This window comes from Falco punctatus (genome assembly GCF_963210335.1).
Source record: "Falco punctatus genome assembly, chromosome: 8".
NCBI lineage: Eukaryota > Metazoa > Chordata > Aves > Falconiformes > Falconidae > Falco > Falco punctatus.
Genome location: NC_137588.1, coordinates 35,254,188 through 35,268,359, shown reverse-complemented (window position 1 = coordinate 35,268,359; position 14,172 = coordinate 35,254,188). Strand labels below are relative to the sequence as shown.

The following is a 14,172-nucleotide window of genomic DNA, read 5'->3' as shown; positions in this document are numbered from 1 at the left end:
CATCTTTCTGGGAAACTTTTCTTATTGATTGTGTTAAATCTGAGAGAATTTAAGATGAATGATACAGTGAAATTCATAAAGCTGATTATATACTAATAGTTGGAGTTCACACTTGTGTGCAATCAATTTGAAGAGGTCTTAAGACCTCTTTTACAGCATTTTAGGTGTTGGTCTGAAAAACTGTTTCTTCTTTCAGTGTTCTATGTGAAATCTCATCATTTTTTATGCCTGGAAAGCATATAACTCTGATGTGTAGCAATGTGTGATTTATGCAAGCCACAAATTTAAGTGTCATTTACCCATGGTTTAGATTCTTTTATTATTTTTATAATGGTTTCATAGATTTATCATGGGCTAGTTATATTGCAACAAAAATGTTCAGAAGGCTTTTTTAATCTCATTTGCAAGTTGTGTTAATGCTACTGTTGACTTAGAAATTAATTTCCAAATTTTAGTCGTTTTCTGTCTTCTCCTTCCTGTCCATTTTTAGTTTGAATTTTAAAATTCCTATTTAAAAACCTGTCATGACAATGACTTCTGAGAACTGACTGCACACAAACCAGTTCAGTCTCATTTGCATCTGACAGTGAATCTTTAGATGTATTACTTTCTTTATAGACAATTTTACAGTTGCCATTAAGCATCCATCCTATTCATAATTTTTTAGATGTTTTTACTCTTACAGTTAACATTTACATGTTTTAGATTGTTGCTGCTCAATTACATGTTGCTTTTTTAAGGACTAGTAGTTAGAAATATGATCAAAGACAGAGTATAACTGTAAACTGTACAGTTAAAAAACCCCAACACTAATAAACCCAATACTAGGCATCTTTTTTAAAAAAAAAATAAATTCTTGCTTCCACTGTCTGAAGTCACTCACTTTAGTCATCAAAGATGTAGAATAAAAATGGAGGATTGATTGTTTATATGCTGTTAAGTCCCTGAGGTGTTAAAAGCTTTGATGTTAGGAAAGACCCTGGGTGTTGAGGAACTGGCAGTGCACAGGTTTGTAAATTGCATGGAAGGTTTGCTAGAAAATGAAAAGTTCTTGATACGGTACTGTGCAGTCATTGTAAGAAGCAGAAAATTTGTCAGTTTGTAACTTTATTTTTCAAGTATCAGCAACTTAAATTCCATCCCCAATATACTAGAAGTCTTAAAATTCAAGCTGAATTGAAACGATAGTCAGGATCAGACAATGAAAAACAATCATTACTATTTTACTCCTTTAGTTTCTCTAGTGTCTTTTGGATGGATGCCTCAAGAAAAAGACGAGTGGCTGAATTTCAAGAAAATGTGAGAATTCAAAGTGGTGGATTGTGTGTAGTCAGTTTGCTAATCACATTAGTTGTGTATTGATACTGTTGTCATAAAAGTAGTAGTTTAAACACCTTTGAAGATTTCTTGGTGTTTTTTATTGTAGGACATTGTGTCCATTGAGTATAAGTGTTCTCATTTGCAGGTAACAAACCTTGCTATGTCTGTTGATGTTTTAGTGTGTTTTCATAGCATTTAACACCTAATAAGTCACTGGAAAATGCATGCGTACTGCAAGGAAATTAGTCATACCCATCCAGATTAACTGAATACCTTTGTCATGTGTAAAAGTGGGTTTTCCTCTTCTCCAGTTTTCTTCAGATACCTCACAAAATTTTACTTGCTATTATTTTAAGGAAGTTAACTATGGAAATTTTGGTAATGGGTGTATTGATTATACTACATTCAAAGCATGACGCTTGGAATCATGTTTTTATTTCTTTGCTAAAGAAAGATTATATCTACCCCTTGTGGGTGTTTTAGTAACTAATCTGGATTAATAATTTCTTCCTGGTGGGCGTAATTAATTTTTAGGCCAATCTAACATTTTATAGACTGCTTGTTTGGTATAGATCAGCTTGATTGCAATGACCCTTGGAACTATGAAATTTCTTTCTGGTTAAATCAGCCAGCTGAAGACACCTATCTGTCTTCAGTAGATGTATGTGCTTCCTTGTGATGACATTAGGAATCTGTTTTCCGCATGTTTGTAGGAAAACACTGTCTCTTTATCCTCGTTTCAGTCTACTGCTAGTACTCTGAAAGGACAAGACTGATGCAGAGGTTTGAGGTACTTCCTTTCATCGTCTAGTTAGGATAGCACCTTTCTGAGAATTAGAGAATCATAGAATCATGGAATTGGTTTGGGTTGGAAGGGACCTTAAAGACCAGGTAGCTCCAACCCCCTGCCATGGGCAGGGACACCTTACACCAGCCCAGGCTGCTCCCAGCCCCATCCAGCCTGGCCCTGAACACTGCCAGGGATGGGGCACTCACAGCTTCCCTGAGCAGCCTGGTCCAGTGCCTCACCACCCTCACGGTAAAGAATTTCTTTGGCCATTTGTAATATCTCGGAATATTGAAAATAGTCTAGATCTTTTCTCTACAGTGTTATCTCACGTAAAAGTAGTTGAGGTGAGATGGTAAGAGCTTTGTTTAGACTACAGGCTCTTTGCAGCTGGGATTTTATTTCCTTTTTCTAGGCAGTTTTTGATGTACCAATGTATAAGATGTTCTAATTCCAGGAATTATATTCTTCCTCATCAGTCCCTTTAACTTCTGCAGTTCCATTAATACAAAAGGCAGTTTTGGTCATATAGCACCTCTAACAGTGCTGCTTATATGGCTATGTTCCACCCACTTAGTGTAATGCAGCAGTAAAATAGGAAAATTTATCTATAGGCATTTCCGTATGTCTCAGCACTGCATAAAATCCTAGCAGAGGAATTCTGTGATAAAGTGTGCAGCCTTTCTTTCTAACTGGTGAACTGTATTCTAGGGGATTGTTTCAGCTACAACAGTGGCTTTTTTGGCAGCTGAAGTTAATGGTTTCTGACAGGAATCACTATTGTAGGCTTGTTTTCCTCAGTTTGAGCTCTCATGTGTTAAGCTTTCACATGTTGGACTTACAAGAACTCTTACCTGTATTTGCAACTGAAAGAATTATAAATAGGACAGGCTTTTGATATTGCCATTCTAAGATTGTTTTATGAATTTTCTTTTCTTTGGTGGTTTAAGTTTGCATTTCAGTTTTTGTCCGTCTTCCAAATCATAATTTAAGCCTGAGTTAAAGGTACTAATTTTTTAAACCAAATTCTATCAATGATGAATTCTCATGTGCTTAAAATGTCTTTTGTTCTTGCAGAGAAGTTACCTGTGTAAAATCTGGTGTTTAAGCATTCCATACTGCAGTGCTGTGCTCAGGAGATACTTCATTGACTGTAAGCCTCTGTCAGAACATAATTGATGGTGTTTGGCTCCAAAAATGAAGAGACTATATAGGGGAAATCCAAATTTATCCAATTAGTCATACAGAATCTTTTCGTGTTAATCAGGAAATCTGCTTCTATGTCTGTAAAGGACATAGCAAGTTGAGACATTTTTAGAGAACTATTTTAATTGAAAGTGTAAAACTCACAAACCAAAACAAAGTTTAACATATTTTTTCCATAGCCGCATATATGACACCTGTAACTTGTAATTGCTGAAATATGCACATGAGAAAAAAAAGCATGGCAGTATCTTTTGTTCACAGAATTCCCAACTTCCACTTGCAAGTGTAAAAAGTAAAAATATGTTATGTAACTGCATATAAAGTTTGTTGATTTTATCAAATGTCTTACAGATATAGTAAAAAGCAAGAAAAAGTCTTTGTTGCAACATTCTGCAGTTAAATAGTCTAATGGTGATTCTAAACTCTGAAGTTAAAGCTTAGTGCAGTATAGATGAGCATAGTCCTAACATACTCAGATTTTGTGGAGGATTATCAACTTGTCCAAAGAAAAGATACATGCCTGCATCTGTTACTAAAACTATGAAAGAGTAAAACTGGAATTGTTTCATTTATGGCTTTGAGAAGTTAATCTCAGTGGATGCAGAAGAAACACATAGGGATGGTATTTGTTGATAAAGAAATCAAGCACCACTGTGGCCATCTGGAGAAAAATAAACCAAGACACTTAACCAGAAAGAACAAATACTGCTATCTCACATTTTACATAGGAGCTTTTTTATGGGTGTTTTGCTCTTGTGAATATGATATGTAATTAATCTAGATTGAAAATCCCCCTATAGTGGAATACAGGCCTCTTCTGCCAACAGGCATATAGAAGCAAAAAGATGTAAAGCTACTTACTTAACAGCAGTCAAAACCTAAAATGTGTGAATTGTGGCTGTCACCTTTCTACGGTGAAGCCATACTACTAGACATTATGTGAATAGAGGTACGTAGATATTCCATGATATATTTTTTGGCTCTCCTTGCACTTACATAATTCATAGGCATACATTAACATGCACATAAACCAGCCTTTCATAATACTTCAAAATCCTGTCTTTGTACTGAAATATATATATGAATATGAATTGTAACAATCCCTGTGGCTACTGCTAAAGAAGGGAAGTTGCAAGTGAGGAAAGTAAATGTCTTCCAGCTGAGGATGGATGTGGTGGCTGATGTCGGAGTAAGTTATGTTAATACATAGTTAGCATTTAATTTGCTGCCCACCGTCATCTTTGTTAGAAGTTCTTAAGCAAAAGCTTTTCCAGGTACAAGAAAATTGTATCTCGAATATTTCATGTAATTTTACATATGAACCTGATGTCTGTACTAAACTTATGATATTCTTACCAAATTTTTATTCTATTGAGAAAAAACTCCCACTGATTTCAGCAGAGCTTCATACTTCTGTGGTGCAAGTTCTACATGGCTAGTTACATTTGTAACATAGATGCTGTTAGAATTAAAATTACTTAAAATTATTTTCCTCAAACCTTGTTGGCCATTTAAATGCTTTTCACAAGCTTGTTGAGATCTCATGCTCCTTATGATTGCCAAGGTACTGACAAGTAAGATCGCTTCCAGTTACCTGGATTTGCTGTGTAGCCCAGCCCAATAGCTGTGCCATTAAACTTGTTTCATGGGATGGCAGGCACTGGGTAGGGGAGTTAGATAGAGTAAGGAAGACAAACCCTGTTGTCTTGTTTTGCTTTTTAATGGGAACTTCTCTTTGCTTTTATTGGAAGAGGCCACTTTATTCCCTTTAGAAATGTGATGTGATTGATTTGCTAGTGATGGCTCTCATACAGCAGAAATCACAAGCAAAATAAATACCAAGAGAATATGTGGCAGTCAAATGTGTTTTCACTCAACGTGTTCTTTGGTAATAAATTTGTTTCTTAAAAGGTTTATTTATCTTTTTCTTTTAAAATCCTCAGTTTTTTTCCAAGGGCTTATATTCATATCCTTTGAGTTGCATGCTGGTAAACAGCATCTATATGCCTTTGTTTTTAATTAATCAAAAACCAAAAAAACAACAACACCTTAAAAATATGTTCCTGGGAGAACTTTAATTTTAAACTCATCATTTCATATGATGTTATTTAGTAATAGCCCACTGGAAGCATAAAACAAAATTCTGTTTCTTTATTAACTTGGTTTTACTACTGAACATGCTTGTTACTTTATTACATGATTTTCATGTCTGTTGGGCCAGTGACAGTTTTCTTAAAATACCCAAAAATTTCATGTAGTATCTTCTGAGGATCTTGAGGTCTAGCATTTGACAAGTATATTTCTTTCTGTAAGCTTTGTCATGATCTGAAGAGAGTTGTATGCCTTTTGCTGTTGCAGATATACCTTGTTCTCAACATAAGACTGTCTTTCTGGTTTATGAAACTGTATTAGCATCTCTCCAGCTGGCAGTGTCTAAGCATGACTCACTGAAGAAATGTAACTGAAGCAATGTCTGTCTTGTCTGTTCCCTACCCGTTCCCAAGCTACATGTGGATGTGTGTGTCACTCTTCCATAGAGAGTAAGAGAAGAGGAAATTTTATGGAAATTACCTTAGAAAATATACAAGAGCAATGTTAAGTCTTTATCCTATTTATTATTTGTTTCTTCTTCTGGAGAGGGAAGCTTGTATCTAGATTTCCATTTCTACAGCTCTAGGTACCTCTGAAAGTGACAGGAAAAGAAGCAGGCTGCGAAATTTCAACAGATAGATCTGTGCTTGGGAGGGGAAACTGGTAACTAAGACAAACCTTATCTTCAAAATTGTTCAGTGTTTTGCTTAGTCTCCAAAGTACCTTGCATTAGCATCTTTCATGCTATAATTGGCATTAATAATGTGTTGTGATGGAATTGAAATGCCTCATTGAGTTGCATGCTCTCTAAATTTTTAGTGGGTGTCCCATACTGCTTACTGCTGGAGACACGTAAAGGCTCCATACTGATTCTGGGTTAGTTTAAAGGAGTTGCAGTCCTCATACAAGGTCACTGCAAGAATCTTGTACCTATTTCTCTTCCATTAGTATTTCATAAGCAGGAAAGGACAAGAAACGAAAAGTGTTTCCTAGCTTATCAGAGCTATGAGGGGAGTTGCTATTAATTACTAGAACAGGGTGATAATATTAATATCCTTGCCTGGCTGCTCCTGTACACACAGTATCATATTAAATGGAGTAGGAAAGCATTTGCTGGCTTTAAGGAACACAGGCACGAATTAGTTCCACTTTCTCTGGGCTTTGTCTGTTGTGTAGTTGGAATATAATATGAAAAGGTAAAAGACTTCCAAGTGAAATAAAACCATACCTTTAGAGGGAATAAAAAAGCCAAAATTAGGTGCTCGGGTTCCTTTTATAATGTATAGAAGTGCTTCTGAAGGGTGATTGATAAAGCATTCATGCTGAGTGAGAAGTCCTTCAGCTAATGCTGAGGGAAGGACTGTATCCCTTCATAGAGCTCATGCACATAAACCAGTCCTACAAGTGAGCTGCTCCAAATTTGTCTTTCAGCTGGTTGGCAGAAGTGATGGTGGAGGGTGTCCTCTCTTCTAATCACTTAATGAAGGCAGCACTTGAGACAGAACTGGAAGACATATCTGTGCGTGGCTTAGACTGAGGGAGTCTAGCTGCTTTTATCCTGTCTTTCAGGAGGGTGTCCCCTAACTGGCCCATAGGTGACCTCCTTGTGGAAATAGTCTCCTCTTTTCCCCTGAAGCTGAGCTCCTTCTGGAAGTAGTTCATTTTACATGGATCCATATAACTATGCAGGCATGGGGTAAAAGTTGTCCACATGTCCCCTAGGTGAGTGTCCCAACCGTTGATTCAGAGACCCTTCATGCTGTTCTTCACACTGTGCGTAGCCTGTTGTTGAATGCGTGTTCCAGCTCCAGAACTGTAACATAAAAGGTCAACATCACATTTATCTCCCCACAAAATATGGTTATTGTGACTATGGTTTAAGACCATCTCAGGCCTTGGGATAAGCGATAGCGGTACTCCCAAGTGTGCATACCACGTCTGGTGCTCTTCAATGACTAGAGCTGCTCTCCTCCATTCTGAGTCCTCAAGACTCAGCTCTTTGTTTCAGATGCACAAGCTCACTTATGGATCCAGCTCGCAGTGATCTTAGCGATGAAGTCCTACATTATGCTTGGCCTGGCTAATCCGTCTCCTGTATGACTTTAATTTGGCCAAAAGAATCAAAGTTTGCTACGGTGCTTAATGTTTCAACCTTCTTTATATTGTGCACAAACCTCATTCTGTCTTGATTGTTGATAGCAAAGAACATAATTTGTTAAGTACATATTATTGAGTTGGTTTATGCATTCACTTGTAGGCATGTACTAAGGAGACTAGTCTTATAGTACATTTAAACTACACAAGCAAATAATATTAAATAATTAGGAGGTGAGAGGGCTGTAAGAGTATACTAAGAGTTGCCAAAATCAGGGATTTTAGAAAGTTAAACCAAGGTATAAGCAAAAGAACCTGAAACTTGATTTTGAAACCTATCCATTAGGCAGCTTAGACAATGAAAAATTACCGTTCAGCCAGGGAGAATTTAAATAGCAAAGAAAACTGAGATAAGATTTACCAGGCAAATGATGGTCATGGCCTGATGCCACATGGTCCTGACAGAATGCACAATTAACCTTTTTGTTTTATTATGCCTGCTTCAGATACCTGCAAGGTTACAATATTACCCTGGGAAAATGAATTTGAGTGACCTACGGCTAAGTAATGACATGAATAGTAACAAGAGATGATAGGTGCAGCGAAGAGATAAGTATTCTTGCTTAACCACTGAACCTTATTAACTATATATGTTACAGTATATTCAGTTCAAGTACTTGCTTAACATCTATTTATTTTCTAACAAGTCGTTACTGTGGGGTAATGTTAGTGCTTCACAAAACCGTTACTTGGGCTCACTTAGACATAGAACAAAATTAGAGCTTTTGTGTTCCTACTTTACAGTATGTTGCTTTCTAAAGGTATTACAAAATTTTCATGTGTAGCAGTGATGCAGATGTGTGGATATTTATCAAACTTACAGTTTATTACTGTTTTGTATAACTCCCCATGTCATTGGGGAAGTGCAATGTTTGAATTTATACGTATAAGCGGTGGAAAAAGTTCTGTAACTGTCTAAATACTGTTTTTTAATTCTTGTAAGTTGAAAGGCATAAACTCATTGCTTTTTTCTTCGTTTAAATAGAAGTTACTGCTATTGCAAGATACTTGCCTTGGTAGTAAAGTTATATCACTCAAAATATCAACCTAAATCTGGTTGCATTCCACTGAACTCAATCAGACCCTCCACAGTTTCTTCACCTGTTCTCAGCATCATTTCTGTTCAGGGCAACTACTCTTGCAGAAACTAAACGACCTTCTTGACACTTTGCAGGGAATGGCAAAACCAGAACTTTTGCAGTAGCTCCCAGCCAGTGACTCTTAATAAAAAGTGAAAATTAAGGATAGAAAAATGAACTGAGAGATTCCAGACAAGAACTGTCCAAAATAAGATCTAAGAACTGGATTATACAGCATGTGGATGTTGATGATTTGGAGAAGCTAATGACCAACTAAAAAGACTGAAGTGTTCTGTGATTGTTTTGTCTCAATGCTATGCGAATTTTAGTCTGAAAATCAAATAACTACTTTTCTATTTTTTTTTAATGGAATTTCATTATAATTGGGGAAATGAATATAGGAATATTTTTTTGGCAGTCTGTTGCAGCTAATATATGAAAGAATAATACCTGGGCAGTATGATTGGTGATAGTTCTGAGAGGGGGATCCCATGAAAAAGTTGGGTTCACTAACAGTATGTTTTAAATAAGCATTTCAAACAAGGTTATCAAAACAAGATATTGCTGAGTTCTTTTTAGTTGTTTACTTGGACTGGAAAGAGGTATGTGCTGACCTACCACTGAACCCCTGGATTTACCTTTGTCTGACTTCACAGAAGTGCTTTTGTACAATGGACTCCTGTTCATACCTGAGGTCTTGTTACATTTGTTGTCATCAAACAAGCAGATTTATTATGCTAATGACTTTGATGTTACAAAAAATATCCCAGGTAGTACAAAAAGAAGCATATTTTGCCTCTTCAGATGTCAAGATTAAAAGAAAAATCTATTCCATTGCTCAAAAATTTCCCTTAATCACAGTAACAAACACTTGCTGTTTATTTCCAACAGTTTAGCCTTGTGCTAGAAGAATTTCTCAGAGAAAAACAGAGTGTTTAAGATGGGGAGAGAGAGGAAAAGGAAAGAAAAGGGAAAATGTAACAGCTATGCATGAAGTATTATTTTCTGAACATTTGCTTGTACTTTTGCTTAGGGCAAAATGGAAAGACATTGCTGTTTATTGTATTACGTATAGGCAGCGTACTAAAATCAACTATTACTGTTGATGTTGAGGTCAAAATGTCTTTTTCTTCTTTATTGCAGTACTCTGCATCTAGGAGGAATCCAAAGACCTTGAAGTCCATTATGTTTGAGAAAAACAGAAAACAGTGGGGGCAGCATCCCCACAGCATAATATGCTATCCTAAATGAAAAGTAGGAGGCAGCAAGGGAAACAAAAATTTCCAGTAGTGTCTTTCTCTTGTTTGGAAGATGCGTCTTCCTTACACAACTGGAGAACAATTTTATTCATTATTACTTACTGTTTTGAATTGACTGTAATAACCGATTATTCTGAACCATTAGAGTGAATGGATAGCTTCTGCAATGGATAATCGTATATGTTGACTTACCAGTCCCATTGGAAAACAAACTGGCTGAGCCATCTTAATGAGGTTTTCCTGGACTGTGTACACATTTCAAATAATTAAAATTAAAATGAATCTGAGTCCCATGTAATTAGAACTGAATTTATTTGATTGTATTCCCCACAAGGAGGGTAGACACAAAAGGTTTCAGTAATTTTAAAGCTTCTTGCAGATTGCAGACATTATGTCTCTGTTAATTGGCAGTTTTGAAAAATTAATGACATTGTAAGTATTTTTTGAGAGTTTATGTCATCTTTGATCATATTTTTGAGCAATATCCACTTGATTCCAGCTCCCATTTATCCTTTCCTAAGAATGGTTGTGTGCAGTGGGCTTGGAGAAGGTTGGATAACACCCTGTGACTGCAGACTGGGGATGGACCAAAAGTGGGGCAGTCTTTTCCTCTTGCATTTGAGCTCTTAAAACTTTTTTAGTGGATTTTTCCCTAACATTCAATAAATCAATATTTGCTTATAAAAAGGAAAGCTGAACATAGAAGGTAGCAGCCTCCTAGAGTGTTTTATGTATTAGCGATCACTTCTGCAGGGGTCCTTATGGGTAATATCTGTTTGTATTCATAATGGAATGCATAGAACAAAACAAAAAGTCAACAATAAAAGGAGTTTCTCTCTTTAAAAAAAAAGTTGTAAATTACTGTTAAACTGGTGTGAATTGTTGGTTAAAATGGTGTGAATGTGTAAATCTTGGTAATTTGTACTCCACTGTTTGTTGGGCTGAACCCTAATACTACATTGATTAAAAAGTGATAATCTAAGTAAATCTTTAAGATAATGCAGAATAGGCTGTCAGAGCATCTCCTGGAAAATAAGTTACTGAAGTTTATGAATATATTTTTGTTACATATTCCTAAGTAAAGTGTGCATGTATTATCTAGTTCAGAAGTTAGAAAAATATTGCATTAAGATCCCCAAGCTTGCTTTTCATAGGGGTGAGTATACTCAGTAACTTTTAGATAAAATGAAAGTACAGTCTTAAGTTCTTGTAAAAGTAACACTTAATTTTCTGAGATACCATTTTCTTAACTGTAGAAATAAAAGCAGTCAAAATATTTGAGGAAAACTGTCCAGCAGAATTTTTAAAGTTATATTCATGGGATTTCTTTCTTCTTTGCCATTTTTTTCTTTAATTAAACATTAAGTTAATCTGAAAATTTGAGGTAGCTCAGGGTTTGAGTAAATTAAATCTGCCTATCGTGCCTGCAGCACTATCAGCACTAGACATGGTAATCTAGCACAGGGACTGAGCTTCTACAGAGATTTAAAAATAGGGCATCAAGAAGGAAGCCCTGGAGCCCGACTGGTAATGTGTACATGTAATGGTGTCAATAACATTCAATCAAAGTGACAATTACACTCTAAGGTAGCAAAGACAGAGTTAAAAGATTCTTCTTAAAAAAAAAAAAAAAAAAAAAAAAAAAAGACCCAGCAATTACTAACACTGCTGAAATGCCACAACACTTGAACCATGCAGTGGTATCTTGCCTCACCTCTCTTTCACAAGCCTATAGTAAGGCAGATCTTTAGTATTGCAGATGCTGCATATTGGTGAATGTTGTCTTTTTTTTCCTGTAGTCATTTTGGGAATATGGCTGCTTGATCATCCAGCTCTAGCTTTGACCGTTTTCTCACTGAAGAAAGTTGAGGACCCGTTTAGAACTTTAGTATGACTTGTGTTCTAGAAGATGACAATTAGGAAATTATTTTTAAAACCTACATGAGTGACTTTGTCTGTCATTCCTGTTGCATCATGAAATACAAAGACCTAAATACAGGTGAACTCACCAAGAAAACTCAAACAAAAAATTAAATATATTTACTGTATTTAAATCCACTTTTAATGTGCATATCTTTTTAGTTAAAGTACAACAATTTTTCTGAAGGTATTTTCCTGTCAATATTTATGCATACAATGTATGGCAGAATTGTTATATACTGCCACAGGAAGGCATGCCTTCTTATGATGTTGAGCACAGATACCTCCTGAAAAAATAAAAATTAACAAAAATGGGCCCCACTAGGTTAAAGTGAATTCTTGTTTGTTTGTATTACTAGATCATGTAAGAAGTCTGTATACAAATGGTGTTGAAAATGGTATTCAAAGACCTTGGCTCAGAGGGTGATGTCATGATTCTTTGGAGGATGGTACAATTTCAGCAGTTGCTGAAAGAAGCATTAGCTTATTATGGTACAGTGCTTTGAGAAGTCCATGTGAGAGTGATTTGCTGTATTTTTTGTTTATTTTTTTAATAGACAGCTTATATTCCCTGGTCATTGCATTTCTGGTTGTGATTCACAGTGCTGTCCAAATGTCAAATTTATCTTGCAGAAGCGAAGCGCTGCTGACCTTGTGTTGATAGTTCATAAAACTTTAGCTAGCACTCATTTATATATGTGGCATTTAATCTTAATTTTATGCAATGTGTGGGCAGAAATACATAAATTTTATATGAGGTGACCATTCATTAGTATATACTTGTGAGTTTTAATAAAGCATGAGTGTTGTAATGCAGTATAATCTGTGCAGTCTACATGACTTGAAAACCTCAAGCAAAATTTTGCATCCCAAAGTAAACAAGTGAAAAAATAGACTTCAATAAATTTTTTTGCATGCTATTTTAAAAATAATTAATGGTTGGAACTGTCCTTTACCAAAGTTTAAGTTCAACTTCCATAACTTGAACAGATTGCAATTTTAAAAATATTTTTCTTCAAAATTAGCCTTTTTTTACAGTACTTTCACATCTCTATATTATTACACATTCATATAGCATGGATAATAATTTTTTTAAAAAACACAGGTTTTATACAGATTCCCAATGTTTATGTGTGTTTGGACTCTGAGGGTAACCAGTTGTTTCTACTGGCAAATGAAGTATCTTTTTAATTGTTAAAAAAGGAAACATTTTTTTCCGTTTAAAAAGAGTGTTTTTAACTCAGCACAGCATGTCATAGAATATTCACCATCCTAGTTCAGTGCTGAATGTAAGTTTTCAAAGCTCAGTTCAAAAGGAGATACTTTTTTTACCCCCAAAACAATTATAGTTGGTGGTTCTACATTAACTTCTATGGATACTGTAGATGATATTTTCCTCTTGAGCATTACTAGAAAAGGGACTCGCACACACTGATTTATGTTACCTGAGCAGTTTCAGTTTTCCTTCCACTTCGGAAGTTTCCGCAAAATCCTATTTGAGTGTGAGTAATCTAAGTTTGCATCGCTTCTCTAAACTGTCTGTTTTGTACTCATCATTCTGCTGGCATTTATATGAAAATCCTATCCGAGCAAGCTGCTAGTATCAAAGCAAATTTCAAGTCAGGATTTCTTGTTCTTTCTTAAGTACCTGTTGGAGAAGGATCTGTAAACTCTGGTTCTGACTCTGAGCAGAAGAGCCTTTCAGATTGCCTATTTGTATGTGGTAATCCTGTAACATTTTAACTGAATTCAAACTTTTGTCTCATACCAGATGCCAACTACACTATCGATCACCTTATATCCTCATGAGCTTGATTTTTTATTATTTCTTTTCAACTTCTGGAACAGGCTGTTTCATACCTTGCTGGGTAGAATGGGGCATCTTACTCTCCACTGACTGTAATCCATGAGCCTGTTTTATGGTGTTGACCTGCTGTAAATAACGCTGCCTTTGAAAAATCTGTTGAGCTAGGAGCCTGACATCATGGTGCCAGCTGCTCTCTTAATCCAGCTGTGTGTTGTAGGGACGGCACCAGGTGTTATCTAAAGCATATAAAGCCCTTTCACACTGTTGGTGACTGTGTCTAGGGTTGCTGGGGAGTGCAGAGGGAGGGTGGTTACACCACTGACATTACACATCCAGTGCTGATGCTTGGACTGTGGTTTGCAGTAATCTAGCAGCAATCATAGAATCACAGAATTATAGAATGGTTTGGCTTGGAAGGGACCTTAAAGATAATCTAGTTCCAATCCCCGTGCCATAAGCAGGGACACCTTCCACTAGACCTTTAGAGACATGTACAAATTTTACGTGCTCTGAGTTGTATCTAAGTTAGACACGACGAGTAAGCAGCTC

The 14,172-nt window shown here is 36.1% G+C and overlaps 1 protein-coding gene across 14 annotated transcripts in view; it reads left to right on the top strand.

Annotated features, from left to right (window-relative positions):
* NCKAP5 (NCK associated protein 5) overlaps nt 1-14,172 on the top strand; it is a 245,332-nt gene that overhangs the window by 72,359 nt on the left and 158,801 nt on the right. The window contains exon 1 of one of the 14 annotated variants that reach the window (XM_080399608.1): nt 1-2,359. The exons of the other annotated variants lie outside the window; for them this stretch is intronic. The gene's annotated coding sequence lies outside the window, so the exon portion shown is untranslated. The remainder of the gene's footprint in view (nt 2,360-14,172) is intronic. 14 annotated transcript variants of the gene reach the window in all.